The sequence below is a fragment of the Ornithodoros turicata genome, chromosome 1 (assembly GCF_037126465.1).
Source record: "Ornithodoros turicata isolate Travis chromosome 1, ASM3712646v1, whole genome shotgun sequence".
NCBI lineage: Eukaryota > Metazoa > Arthropoda > Arachnida > Ixodida > Argasidae > Ornithodoros > Ornithodoros turicata.
In genome coordinates, this window is record NC_088201.1 from 138,246,069 (window position 1) to 138,257,375 (window position 11,307).

General features: G+C 51.8%; 21 non-coding genes across 21 annotated transcripts; all 21 read left to right on the plus strand.

Moving 5' to 3' along the window:
• The first annotated feature begins 174 nt into the window (after window positions 1–174).
• Window positions 175–247, plus strand: Trnak-cuu (transfer RNA lysine (anticodon CUU)). Its single transcript has one exon. It is a non-coding gene; the product is annotated as a tRNA-Lys (tRNA).
• Window positions 248–821: 574 nt separating this feature from the next.
• Trnak-cuu (transfer RNA lysine (anticodon CUU)) lies at window positions 822–894 on the plus strand. The gene has a single exon. It is a non-coding gene; the product is annotated as a tRNA-Lys (tRNA).
• Window positions 895–1,254: 360 nt separating this feature from the next.
• Window positions 1,255–1,327, plus strand: Trnak-cuu (transfer RNA lysine (anticodon CUU)). Its single transcript has one exon. It is a non-coding gene; the product is annotated as a tRNA-Lys (tRNA).
• A 144-nt stretch (window positions 1,328–1,471) lies between these two features.
• Trnak-uuu (transfer RNA lysine (anticodon UUU)) lies at window positions 1,472–1,544 on the plus strand. The gene has a single exon. It is a non-coding gene; the product is annotated as a tRNA-Lys (tRNA).
• A 363-nt stretch (window positions 1,545–1,907) lies between these two features.
• On the plus strand, window positions 1,908–1,980 carry Trnak-cuu (transfer RNA lysine (anticodon CUU)). Its single transcript has one exon. It is a non-coding gene; the product is annotated as a tRNA-Lys (tRNA).
• A 361-nt stretch (window positions 1,981–2,341) lies between these two features.
• Window positions 2,342–2,414, plus strand: Trnak-cuu (transfer RNA lysine (anticodon CUU)). Its single transcript has one exon. It is a non-coding gene; the product is annotated as a tRNA-Lys (tRNA).
• A 574-nt stretch (window positions 2,415–2,988) lies between these two features.
• Trnak-cuu (transfer RNA lysine (anticodon CUU)) lies at window positions 2,989–3,061 on the plus strand. Its single transcript has one exon. It is a non-coding gene; the product is annotated as a tRNA-Lys (tRNA).
• Window positions 3,062–3,421: 360 nt separating this feature from the next.
• Trnak-cuu (transfer RNA lysine (anticodon CUU)) lies at window positions 3,422–3,494 on the plus strand. Its single transcript has one exon. It is a non-coding gene; the product is annotated as a tRNA-Lys (tRNA).
• A 580-nt stretch (window positions 3,495–4,074) lies between these two features.
• Trnak-cuu (transfer RNA lysine (anticodon CUU)) lies at window positions 4,075–4,147 on the plus strand. The gene has a single exon. It is a non-coding gene; the product is annotated as a tRNA-Lys (tRNA).
• A 144-nt stretch (window positions 4,148–4,291) lies between these two features.
• On the plus strand, window positions 4,292–4,364 carry Trnak-cuu (transfer RNA lysine (anticodon CUU)). The gene has a single exon. It is a non-coding gene; the product is annotated as a tRNA-Lys (tRNA).
• A 578-nt stretch (window positions 4,365–4,942) lies between these two features.
• Trnak-cuu (transfer RNA lysine (anticodon CUU)) lies at window positions 4,943–5,015 on the plus strand. The gene has a single exon. It is a non-coding gene; the product is annotated as a tRNA-Lys (tRNA).
• A 790-nt stretch (window positions 5,016–5,805) lies between these two features.
• Window positions 5,806–5,878, plus strand: Trnak-cuu (transfer RNA lysine (anticodon CUU)). Its single transcript has one exon. It is a non-coding gene; the product is annotated as a tRNA-Lys (tRNA).
• Window positions 5,879–6,452: 574 nt separating this feature from the next.
• Trnak-cuu (transfer RNA lysine (anticodon CUU)) lies at window positions 6,453–6,525 on the plus strand. The gene has a single exon. It is a non-coding gene; the product is annotated as a tRNA-Lys (tRNA).
• A 360-nt stretch (window positions 6,526–6,885) lies between these two features.
• On the plus strand, window positions 6,886–6,958 carry Trnak-cuu (transfer RNA lysine (anticodon CUU)). The gene has a single exon. It is a non-coding gene; the product is annotated as a tRNA-Lys (tRNA).
• A 580-nt stretch (window positions 6,959–7,538) lies between these two features.
• Trnak-cuu (transfer RNA lysine (anticodon CUU)) lies at window positions 7,539–7,611 on the plus strand. The gene has a single exon. It is a non-coding gene; the product is annotated as a tRNA-Lys (tRNA).
• Window positions 7,612–7,755: 144 nt separating this feature from the next.
• On the plus strand, window positions 7,756–7,828 carry Trnak-cuu (transfer RNA lysine (anticodon CUU)). Its single transcript has one exon. It is a non-coding gene; the product is annotated as a tRNA-Lys (tRNA).
• Window positions 7,829–8,406: 578 nt separating this feature from the next.
• Window positions 8,407–8,479, plus strand: Trnak-cuu (transfer RNA lysine (anticodon CUU)). The gene has a single exon. It is a non-coding gene; the product is annotated as a tRNA-Lys (tRNA).
• Window positions 8,480–9,486: 1,007 nt separating this feature from the next.
• Window positions 9,487–9,559, plus strand: Trnak-cuu (transfer RNA lysine (anticodon CUU)). Its single transcript has one exon. It is a non-coding gene; the product is annotated as a tRNA-Lys (tRNA).
• A 361-nt stretch (window positions 9,560–9,920) lies between these two features.
• Trnak-cuu (transfer RNA lysine (anticodon CUU)) lies at window positions 9,921–9,993 on the plus strand. The gene has a single exon. It is a non-coding gene; the product is annotated as a tRNA-Lys (tRNA).
• A 359-nt stretch (window positions 9,994–10,352) lies between these two features.
• Window positions 10,353–10,425, plus strand: Trnak-cuu (transfer RNA lysine (anticodon CUU)). Its single transcript has one exon. It is a non-coding gene; the product is annotated as a tRNA-Lys (tRNA).
• Window positions 10,426–10,999: 574 nt separating this feature from the next.
• Trnak-cuu (transfer RNA lysine (anticodon CUU)) lies at window positions 11,000–11,072 on the plus strand. Its single transcript has one exon. It is a non-coding gene; the product is annotated as a tRNA-Lys (tRNA).
• Window positions 11,073–11,307: the final 235 nt, after the last annotated feature.

Here is an 11,307-nt window from a genome sequence, read left to right on the forward strand (position 1 = left end):
GGGTCGTGGGTTCGAGCCCCACGTTGGGCGTTGCTGTTTTCCGCTCAGTGGCTCCTTAGCATGCGTATTTCGTAAATAGGCCTTCCATACTGTGTTTCCAATCAGGGTTAGATGCGTATAATTCGCAGCTAATGCATTAAGGATTCTCGTGTCCCAGTACCTCACTTTCGTAGCGCCCGGCTAGCTCAGTCGGTAGAGCACGAGACTCTTAATCTCGGGGTCGTGGGTTCGAGCCCCACGTTGGGCGTTGCTGGTTTCCGCTCAGTGGCTCCTAGCATGCGTCCTTCGTAAATAGGCCTTCGATATTGTTTCCAATCAGGGTTAGGTGCGTATAATTCGCAGCTAATGCATTAAGGAGTCTCGTGTCCCTGTACCTCACTTTCGTAGCGCCCGGCTAGCTCAGTCGGTGGAGCACGAGACTCTTAATCTCGGTGTCGTGGGTTCACGCCCCACGTTGGGCGTTGTTGGTTTCCGCTCAGTGGCTCCTAGCATGCGTCCTTCGTAAATAGGCCTTCGATATTGTGTTTCCAATCAGGGTCAGGTGCGTATAATTCGCAGCTAATGCATTAAGGAGTCTCGTGTCCCTGTACCTCACTCTCGTAGCGCCCGGCTAGCTCAGTCGGTGGAGCACGAGACTCTTAATCTCGGTGTCGTGGGTTCACGCCCCACGTTGGGCGTTGCTGTTTTCCGCTCAGTGGTTCCTTAGCATGCGTCTTTCGTAAATAGGCCTTCCATACTGTGTTTCCAATCAGGGTGACATGTGTATAATTTGAAGGCAATGGAGTAAGGAGTCTCCTGCCCCTGTACCTGACTTTCGTAGCGCACGGCTAGCTCAGTCGGTAGAGCACGAGACTCTTAATCTCGGGGTCGTGGGTTCGAGCCCCACGTTGGGCGTTGCTGTTTTCCGCTCAGTGGCTTCTTAGCATGCGTCTTTCGTAAATGGGCCTTCCATACTGTGTTTCCAATCAGGGTTAGATGCGTATAATTCTCAGCTAATGCATTAAGGATTCTCGTGTCCCTGTACCTCACTTTCATAGCGCCCGGCTAGCTCAGTCGGTAGGGCACGAGACTCTTAATCTCGGGGTCGTGGGTTCGAGCCATACGTTGGGCGTTGCTGTTTTCCGCTCAGTGGCTCCTAGCATGCGTCCTTCGTAAATAGGCCTTCGATATTGTGTTTCCAATCAGGGTTAGATGCGTATAATTCGCAGCTAATGCATTAAGGATTCTCGTGTTCCAGTACCTCACTTTCGTAGCGCCCGGCTAGCTCAGTCGGTAGAGCACGAGACTCTTAATCTCGGGGTCGTGGGTTCAATCCCCACGTTGGGCGTTGCTGTTTTCCGCTCAGTGGCTCCTTAGCATGCGTCTTTCGTAAATAGGCCTTCCATACTGTGTTTCCAATCAGGGTTAGATGCGTATAATTCGCAGCTAATGCATTAAGGATTCTCGTGTCCCGGTACCTCGCTTTCGTAGCGCCCGGCTAGCTCAGTCGGTAGAGCACGAGACTTTTAATCTCGGGGTCGTGGGTTCAATCCCCACGTTGGGCGTTGCTGTTTTCCACTCAGTGGCTCCTTAGCATGCGTCTTTCGTAAATAGGCCTTCCATACTGTGTTTCCAATCAGGGTTAGATGCGTATAATTCGCAGCTAATGCATTAAGCATTCTCGTATCCCTGTACCTCACTTTCGTAGCGCCCGGCTAACTCAGTCGGTATAGAGCACGAGACTCTTAATCTCGGGGTCGTGGGCTCGAGCCCCACGTTGGGCGTTGCTGGTTTCCGCTCAGTGGCTCCTTAGCATGCGTCTTTCATAAATAGGCCTTCCATATTGTTTTTCCAATCACGGTTAGATGCGTACAATTCGCAGCTAATGCATTAAGGATTCTCGTGTTCCTGTACCGCACTTTCGTAGCGCCCGGCTAGCTCAGTCGGTAGAACACGAGACTCTTAATCTCGGGGTCGTGGGTTCAATCCCCACGTTGGGCGTTGCTGTTTTCCGCTCAGTGGCTCCTTGGCATGCGTCTTTCGTAAATAGGCCTTCCATACTGTGTTTCCAATCAGGGTTAGATGCGTATAATTCGCAGCTAATGCATTAAGGATTCTCGTATCCCTGTACCTCAGTTTCGTAGCGCCCGGCTAACTCAGTCGATAGAGCACGAGACTCTTAATCTCGGGGTCGTGGGTTCGAGCCCCACGTTGGGCGTAGCTGTTTTCCGCTCAGTGGCTCCTTAGCATGCGTCTTTCGTAAATAGGCCTTCCATACTGTGTTTCCAATCAGGGTTAGATGCGTATAATTCGCAGCTAATGCATTAAGGATTCTCGTGTCCCTGTACCTCACTTTCGTAGCGCCCGGCTAGCTCAGTCGGTAGAGCACGAGACTCTTAATCTCGGGGTCGTGGGTTCGAGCCCCACGTTGGGCGTTGCTGGTTTCCGCTCAGTGGCTCCTAGCATGCGTCCTTCGTAAATAGGCCTTCGATATTGTTTCCAATCAGGGTTAGGTGCGTATAATTCGCAGCTAATGCATTAAGGAGTCTCGTGTCCCTGTACCTCACTTTCGTAGCGCCCGGCTAGCTCAGTCGGTGGAGCACGAGACTCTTAATCTCGGTGTCGTGGGTTCACGCCCCACGTTGGGCGTTGTTGGTTTCCGCTCAGTGGCTCCTAGCATGCGTCCTTCGTAAATAGGCCTTCGATATTGTGTTTCCAATCAGGGTTAGGTGCGTATAATTCGCAGCTAATGCATTAAGGAGTCTCGTGTCCCTGTACCTCACTCTCGTAGCGCCCGGCTAGCTCAGTCGGTGGAGCACGAGACTCTTAATCTCGGTGTCGTGGGTTCACGCCCCACGTTGGGCGTTGCTGTTTTCCGCTCAGTGGTTCCTTAGCATGCGTCTTTCGTAAATAGGCCTTCCATACTGTGTTTCCAATCAGGGTGACATGTGTATAATTTGAAGGCAATGGAGTAAGGAGTCTCCTGCCCCTGTACCTGACTTTCGTAGCGCACGGCTAGCTCAGTCGGTAGAGCACGAGACTCTTAATCTCGGGGTCGTGGGTTCGAGCCCCACGTTGGGCGTTGCTGTTTTCCGCTCAGTGGCTTCTTAGCATGCGTCTTTCGTAAATGGGCCTTCCATACTGTGTTTCCAATCAGGGTTAGATGCGTATAATTCGCAGCTAATGCATTAAGGATTCTCGTGTCCCTGTACCTCACTTTCATAGCGCCCGGCTAGCTCAGTCGGTAGGGCACGAGACTCTTAATCTCGGGGTCGTGGGTTCGAGCCATACGTTGGGCGTTGCTGTTTTCCGCTCAGTGGCTCCTAGCATGCGTCCTTCGTAAATAGGCCTTCGATATTGTGTTTCCAATCAGGGTTAGATGTGTATAATTCGCAGCTAATGCATTAAGGATTCTCGTGTTCCAGTACCTCACTTTCGTAGCGCCCGGCTAGCTCAGTCGGTAGAGCACGAGACTCTTAATCTCGGGGTCGTGGGTTCGAGCCCCACGTTGGGCGTTGCTGTTTTCCGCTCAGTGGCTCCTTGGCATGCGTCTTTCGTAAATAGGCCTTCCATACTGTGTTTCCAATCAGGGTTAGATGCGTATAATTCGCAGCTAATGCATTAAGGATTCTCGTGTCCCTGTACCTCAGTTTCGTAGCGCCCGGCTAACTCAGTCGATAGAGCACGAGACTCTTAATCTCGGGGTCGTGGGTTCGAGCCCCACGTTGGGCGTAGCTGTTTTCCGCTCAGTGGCTCCTTAGCATGCGTCTTTCGTAAATAAGCCTTCCATATTGTGTTTCCAATCAGGGTTAGATGCGTATAATTCGCAGCTAATGCATTAAGGATTCTTGTGTCCTTGTACCTCACTTTTGTAGCGCCCGGCTAACTCAGTCGGTAGAGCACGAGACTCTTAATCTCGGGGTCGTGGGTTCGAGCCACACGTTGGGAGTTGCTGTTTTCCGCTCAGTGGCTCCTTAGCATGCGTCTTTCGTAAATAGGCCTTCCATATTGTGTTTCCAATCAGGGTTAGATGCGTATAATTCGCAGCTAATGCATTAAGGATTCTCGTGTCCCTGTACCTCATTTTTTTGTAGCGCCCGGCTAGCTCAGTCGGTAGAGCACGAGACTCTTAATCTCGGGGTCGTGGGTTCGAGCCCCACGTTGGGCGTTGCTGTTTTCCGCTCAGTGGCTCCTTAGCATGCGTGTTTCGTAAATAGGCCATCCATACTGTGTTTCCAATCAGGGTTAGATGCGTATAATTCGCAGCTAATGCATAAAGGATTCTCGTGTCCCTGTACCTCACTTTCGTAGCGCCCGGCTAGCTCAGTCGGTAGAGCACGAGACTCTTAATCTCGGGGTCGTGGGTTCGAGCCCCACGTTGGGCCTTGCTGTTTTCCGCTCAGTGGCTCCTTAGCATGCGTCTTTCGTAAATAGGCCTTCCATACTGTGTTTCCAATCAGGGTTAGATGCGTACAATTCGCAGCTAATGCATTAAGGATTCTCGTGTCCCTGTACCTCACTTCCGTAGCGCCCGGCTAGCTCAGTCGGTAGGGCACGAGGCTCTTAATCTCGGGGTCGTGGGATCGAGCCCCACGTTGGGAGTTACTGTTTTTCGCTGAGTGGCTCCTTGGCATCTGTCTTTCGTAAATAGGCCTTCCATACTGCGTTTCCAATCAGGGTTAGATGCGTATAACTCGCAGCTAATGCATTAAGGATTCTCGTGTCCCTGTACCTCACTTTCGTAGCGCCCGGCTAGCTCAGTCGGTAGGGCACGAGGCTCTTAATCTCGGGGTCGTGGGATCGAGCCCCACGTTGGGCGTTACTGTTTTTCGCTGAGTGGCTCCTTGGCATCTGTCTTTCGTAAATAGGCCTTCCATACTGTGTTTCCAATCAGGGTTAGATGCGTATAATTCGCAGCTAATGCATTAAGGATTCTCGTGTCCCTGTACCTCACTTTCGTAGCGCCCGGCTAGCTCAGTCGGTAGAGCACGAGACTCTTAATCTCGGGGTCGTGGGTTCGAGCCCCACGTTGGGCGTTGCAGTTTTCCGCTCAGTGGCTCCTTAGCATGCGTCTTTCGTAAATAGGCCTTCCATACTGTGTTTCCAATCAGGGTTAGATGCGTATAATTTGCAGCTAATGCATAAAGGATTCTCGTGTCCCTGTACCTCACTTTCGTAGCGCCCGCTCAGTCGGTAGAGCACGAGACTCTTAATCTCGGGGTCGTGGGTTCGAGCTCCACGTTGGGCGTTCCTGTTTTCCACTCAGTGGCTCCTTAGCATGCGTCTTTCGTAAATAGGCCTTCCATACTGTGTTTCCAATCAGGGCCACATGTGTATAATTTGAAGGTAATGGAGTAAGGAGTCTCCTGTCCCTGTACCTCACTTTCGTAGCGCCCGGCTAACTCAGTCGTCAGAGCACGAAACTCTTAATCTCGGGGTCGTGGGTTCGAGCTCCACGTTGGGCGTTCCTGTTTTCCACTCAGTGGCTCCTTAGCATGCCTCTTTCGCAAATAGGCCTTCCATACTGTGTTTCCAATCAGGGTTACATGTGTATAATTTGAAGGTAATGGAGTAAGGAGTCTCCTGTCCCTGTACCTCACTTTCGTAGCGCCCGGCTAACTCCGTCGGCAGAGCACGAGACTCTTAATCTCGGGGTCGTGGGTTCGAGCCCCACGTTGGGCGTTGCTGTTTTCCGCTCAGTGGCTCCTTAGCATGCGTCTTTCGTAAATAGGCCTTCCATACTGTGTTTCCAATCAGGGTTAGATGCGTATAATTCGCAGCTAATGCATTAAGGATTCTCGTGTCCCTGTACCTCACTTTCGTAGCGCCCGGCTAGCTCAGTCGGTAGAGCACGAGACTCTTAATCTCGGGGTCGTGGGTTCGAGCCCCACGTTGGGCGTTGCTGGTTTCCGCTCAGTGGCTCCTAGCATGCGTCCTTCGTAAATAGGCCTTCGATATTGTTTCCAATCAGGGTTAGGTGCGTATAATTCGCAGCTAATGCATTAAGGAGTCTCGTGTCCCTGTACCTCACTTTCGTAGCGCCCGGCTAGCTCAGTCGGTGGAGCACGAGACTCTTAATCTCGGTGTCGTGGGTTCACGCCCCACGTTGGGCGTTGTTGGTTTCCGCTCAGTGGCTCCTAGCATGCGTCCTTCGTAAATAGGCCTTCGATATTGTGTTTCCAATCAGGGTTAGGTGCGTATAATTCGCAGCTAATGCATTAAGGAGTCTCGTGTCCCTGTACCTCACTCTCGTAGCGCCCGGCTAGCTCAGTCGGTGGAGCACGAGACTCTTAATCTCGGTGTCGTGGGTTCACGCCCCACGTTGGGCGTTGCTGTTTTCCGCTCAGTGGTTCCTTAGCATGCGTCTTTCGTAAATAGGCCTTCCATACTGTGTTTCCAATCAGGGTGACATGTGTATAATTTGAAGGCAATGGAGTAAGGAGTCTCCTGCCCCTGTACCTGACTTTCGTAGCGCACGGCTAGCTCAGTCGGTAGAGCACGAGACTCTTAATCTCGGGGTCGTGGGTTCGAGCCCCACGTTGGGCGTTGCTGTTTTCCGCTCAGTGGCTTCTTAGCATGCGTCTTTCGTAAATGGGCCTTCCATACTGTGTTTCCAATCAGGGTTAGATGCGTATAATTCGCAGCTAATGCATTAAGGATTCTCGTGTCCCTGTACCTCACTTTCATAGCGCCCGGCTAGCTCAGTCGGTACGGCACGAGACTCTTAATCTCGGGGTCGTGGGTTCGAGCCATACGTTGGGCGTTGCTGTTTTCCGCTCAGTGGCTCCTAGCATGCGTCCTTCGTAAATAGGCCTTCGATATTGTGTTTCCAATCAGGGTTAGATGTGTATAATTCGCAGCTAATGCATTAAGGATTCTCGTGTTCCAGTACCTCACTTTCGTAGCGCCCGGCTAGCTCAGTCGGTAGAGCACGAGACTCTTAATCTCGGGGTCGTGGGTTCGAGCCCCACGTTGGGCGTTGCTGTTTTCCGCTCAGTGGCTCCTTGGCATGCGTCTTTCGTAAATAGGCCTTCCATACTGTGTTTCCAATCAGGGTTAGATGCGTATAATTCGCAGCTAATGCATTAAGGATTCTCGTGTCCCTGTACCTCAGTTTCGTAGCGCCCGGCTAACTCAGTCGATAGAGCACGAGACTCTTAATCTCGGGGTCGTGGGTTCGAGCCCCACGTTGGGCGTAGCTGTTTTCCGCTCAGTGGCTCCTTAGCATGCGTCTTTCGTAAATAGGCCTTCCATATTGTGTTTCCAATCAGGGTTAGATGCGTATAATTCGCAGCTAATGCATTAAGGATTCTTGTGTCCTTGTACCTCACTTTTGTAGCGCCCGGCTAACTCAGTCGGTAGAGCACGAGACTCTTAATCTCGGGGTCGTGGGTTCGAGCCACACGTTGGGAGTTGCTGTTTTCCGCTCAGTGGCTCCTTAGCATGCGTCTTTCGTAAATAGTCCTTCCATATTGTGTTTCCAATCAGGGTTAGATGCGTATAATTCGCAGCTAATGCATTAAGGATTCTCGTGTCCCTGTACCTCATTTTTTTGTAGCGCCCGGCTAGCTCAGTCGGTAGAGCACGAGACTCTTAATCTCGGGGTCGTGGGTTCGAGCCCCACGTTGGGCGTTGCTGTTTTCCGCTCAGTGGCTCCTTAGCATGCGTGTTTCGTAAATAGGCCATCCATACTGTGTTTCCAATCAGGGTTAGATGCGTATAATTCGCAGCTAATGCATTAAGGATTCTCGTGTCCCTGTACCTCACTTTCGTAGCGCCCGGCTAGCTCAGTCGGTAGAGCACGAGACTCTTAATCTCGGGGTCGTGGGTTCGAGCCCCACGTTGGGCCTTGCTGTTTTCCGCTCAGTGGCTCCTTAGCATGCGTCTTTCGTAAATAGGCCTTCCATACTGTGTTTCCAATCAGGGTTAGATGCGTACAATTCGCAGCTAATGCATTAAGGATGCTCGTGTCCCTGTACCTCACTTCCGTAGCGCCCGGCTAGCTCAGTCGGTAGGGCACGAGGCTCTTAATCTCGGGGTCGTGGGATCGAGCCCCACGTTGGGAGTTACTGTTTTTCGCTGAGTGGCTCCTTGGCATCTGTCTTTCGTAAATAGGCCTTCCATACTGCGTTTCCAATCAGGGTTAGATGCGTGTAACTCGCAGCTAATGCATTAAGGATTCTCGTGTCCCTGTACCTCACTTTCGTAGCGCCCGGCTAGCTCAGTCGGTAGGGCACGAGGCTCTTAATCTCGGGGTCGTGGGATCGAGCCCCACGTTGGGCGTTACTGTTTTTCGCTGAGTGGCTCCTTGGCATCTGTCTTTCGTAAATAGGCCTTCCATACTGTGTTTCCAATCAGGGTTAGATGCGTATAATTCGCAGCTAATGCATTAAGGATTCTCGTGTCCCTGTACCTCACTTTCGTAGCGCCCGGCTAGCTCAGTCGGTAGAGCACGAGACTCTTAATCTCGGGGTCGTGGGTTCGAGCCCCACGTTGGGCGTTGCAGTTTTCCGCTCAGTGGCTCCTTAGCATGCGTCTTTCGTAAATAGGCCTTCCGTACTGTGTTTCCAATCAGGGTTAGATGCGTATAATTTGCAGCTAATGCATAAAGGATTCTCGTGTCCCTGTACCTCACTTTCGTAGCGCCCGCTCAGTCGGTAGAGCACGAGACTCTTAATCTCGGGGTCGTGGGTTCGAGCTCCACGTTGGGCGTTCCTGTTTTCCACTCAGTGGCTCCTTAGCATGCGTCTTTCGTAAATAGGCCTTCCATACTGTGTTTCCAATCAGGGCCACATGTGTATAATTTGAAGGTAATGGAGTAAGGAGTCTCCTGTCCCTGTACCTCACTTTCGTAGCGCCCGGCTAACTCAGTCGTCAGAGCACGAAACTCTTAATCTCGGGGTCGTGGGTTCGAGCTCCACGTTGGGCGTTCCTGTTTTCCACTCAGTGGCTCCTTAGCATGCCTCTTTCGCAAATAGGCCTTCCATACTGTGTTTCCAATCAGGGTTACATGTGTATAATTTGAAGGTAATGGAGTAAGGAGTCTCCTGTCCCTGTACCTCACTTTCGTAGCGCCCGGCTAACTCCGTCGGCAGAGCACGAGACTCTTAATCTCGGGGTCGTGGGTTCGAGCCCCACGTTGGGCGTTGCTGTTTTCCGCTCAGTGGCTCCTTAGCATGCGTCTTTCGTAAATAGGCCTTCCATACTGTGTTTCCAATCAGGGTTAGATGCGTATAATTCGCAGCTAATGCATTAAGGATTCTCGTGTCCCTGTACCTCACTTTCGTAGCGCCCGGCTAACTCAGTCGGCAGAGCACGAGACTCTTAATCTCGGGGTCGTGGGTTCGAGCCCCACGTTGGGCGTTGCTGTTTTCCGCTCAGTGGCTCCTTAACATGCGTCTTTCGTAAATAGGCCTTCCATACTGTGTTTCCAATCAGGGTTACATGTGTATAATTTGAAGGTAATGGAGTAAGGAGTCAACTGTCCCTGTACCTGACTTTCGTAGCGCCCGGCTAGCTCAGTCGGTAGAGCACGAGACTCTTAATCTCGGGGTCGTGGGTTCGAGCCCCACGTTGGGCGTTCCTGTTTTCCACTCAGTGGCTCCTTAGCATGCGTCTTTCGTAAATAGGCCTTCCATACTGTGTTTCCAATCAGGGTTACATGTGTATAATTTGAAGGTAATGGACTAAGGAGTCTCCTGTCCCTGTACCTCACTTTCGTATCACCCGGCTAACTCAGTCGGCAGAGCACGAGACTCTTAATCTCGGGGACGTGGGTTCGAGCCCCACGTTGGGCGTTGTTGTTTTCCGCTCAGTGGCTCCTTAGCATGCGTCTTTCGTAAATAGGCCTTCCATACTGCGTTTCCAATCAGGGTTAGATGCGTATAATTCGCAGCTAATGCATTAAGGATTCTCGTGTCCCTGTACCTCACTTTCGTAGCGCCCGGCTAGCTCAGTCTGTAGAGCACGAGACTCTTAATCTCGGGGTCGTGGGTTCGAGCCCCACGTTGGGCGTTGCTGTTTTCCGCTCAGTGGCTCCTTAGCATGCGTCTTTCGTAAATAGGCCTTCCATACTGTGTTTCCAATCAGGGTTACATGTGTATAATTTGAAGGTAATGGAGTAAGGAGTCAACTGTCTCTGTACCTGACTTTCGTAGCGCCCGGCTAGCTCAGTCGGTAGAGCACGAGACTTAATCTCGGGGTCGTGGGTTCGAGCCCCACGTTGGGCGTTGCTGTTTTCCGCTCAGTGGCTCCTTAGCATGCGTATTTCGTAAATAGGCCTTCCATACTGTGTTTCCAATCAGGGTTAGATGCGTATAATTCGCAGCTAATGCATTAAGGATTCTCGTGTCCCAGTACCTCACTTTCGTAGCGCCCGGCTAGCTCAGTCGGTAGAGCACGAGACTCTTAATCTCGGGGTCGTGGGTTCGAGCCCCACGTTGGGCGTTGCTGGTTTCCGCTCAGTGGCTCCTAGCATGCGTCCTTCGTAAATAGGCCTTCGATATTGTTTCCAATCAGGGTTAGGTGCGTATAATTCGCAGCTAATGCATTAAGGAGTCTCGTGTCCCTGTACCTCACTTTCGTAGCGCCCGGCTAGCTCAGTCGGTGGAGCACGAGACTCTTAATCTCGGTGTCGTGGGTTCACGCCCCACGTTGGGCGTTGTTGGTTTCCGCTCAGTGGCTCCTAGCATGCGTCCTTCGTAAATAGGCCTTCGATATTGTGTTTCCAATCAGGGTTAGGTGCGTATAATTCGCAGCTAATGCATTAAGGAGTCTCGTGTCCCTGTACCTCACTCTCGTAGCGCCCGGCTAGCTCAGTCGGTGGAGCACGAGACTCTTAATCTCGGTGTCGTGGGTTCACGCCCCACGTTGGGCGTTGCTGTTTTCCGCTCAGTGGTTCCTTAGCATGCGTCTTTCGTAAATAGGCCTTCCATACTGTGTTTCCAATCAGGGTGACATGTGTATAATTTGAAGGCAATGGAGTAAGGAGTCTCCTGCCCCTGTACCTGACTTTCGTAGCGCACGGCTAGCTCAGTCGGTAGAGCACGAGACTCTTAATCTCGGGGTCGTGGGTTCGAGCCCCACGTTGGGCGTTGCTGTTTTCCGCTCAGTGGCTTCTTAGCATGCGTCTTTCGTAAATGGGCCTTCCATACTGTGTTTCCAATCAGGGTTAGATGCGTATAATTCTCAGCTAATGCATTAAGGATTCTCGTGTCCCTGTACCTCACTTTCATAGCGCCCGGCTAGCTCAGTCGGTAGGGCACGAGACTCTTAATCTCGGGGTCGTGGGTTCGAGCCATACGTTGGGCGTTGCTGTTTTCCGCTCAG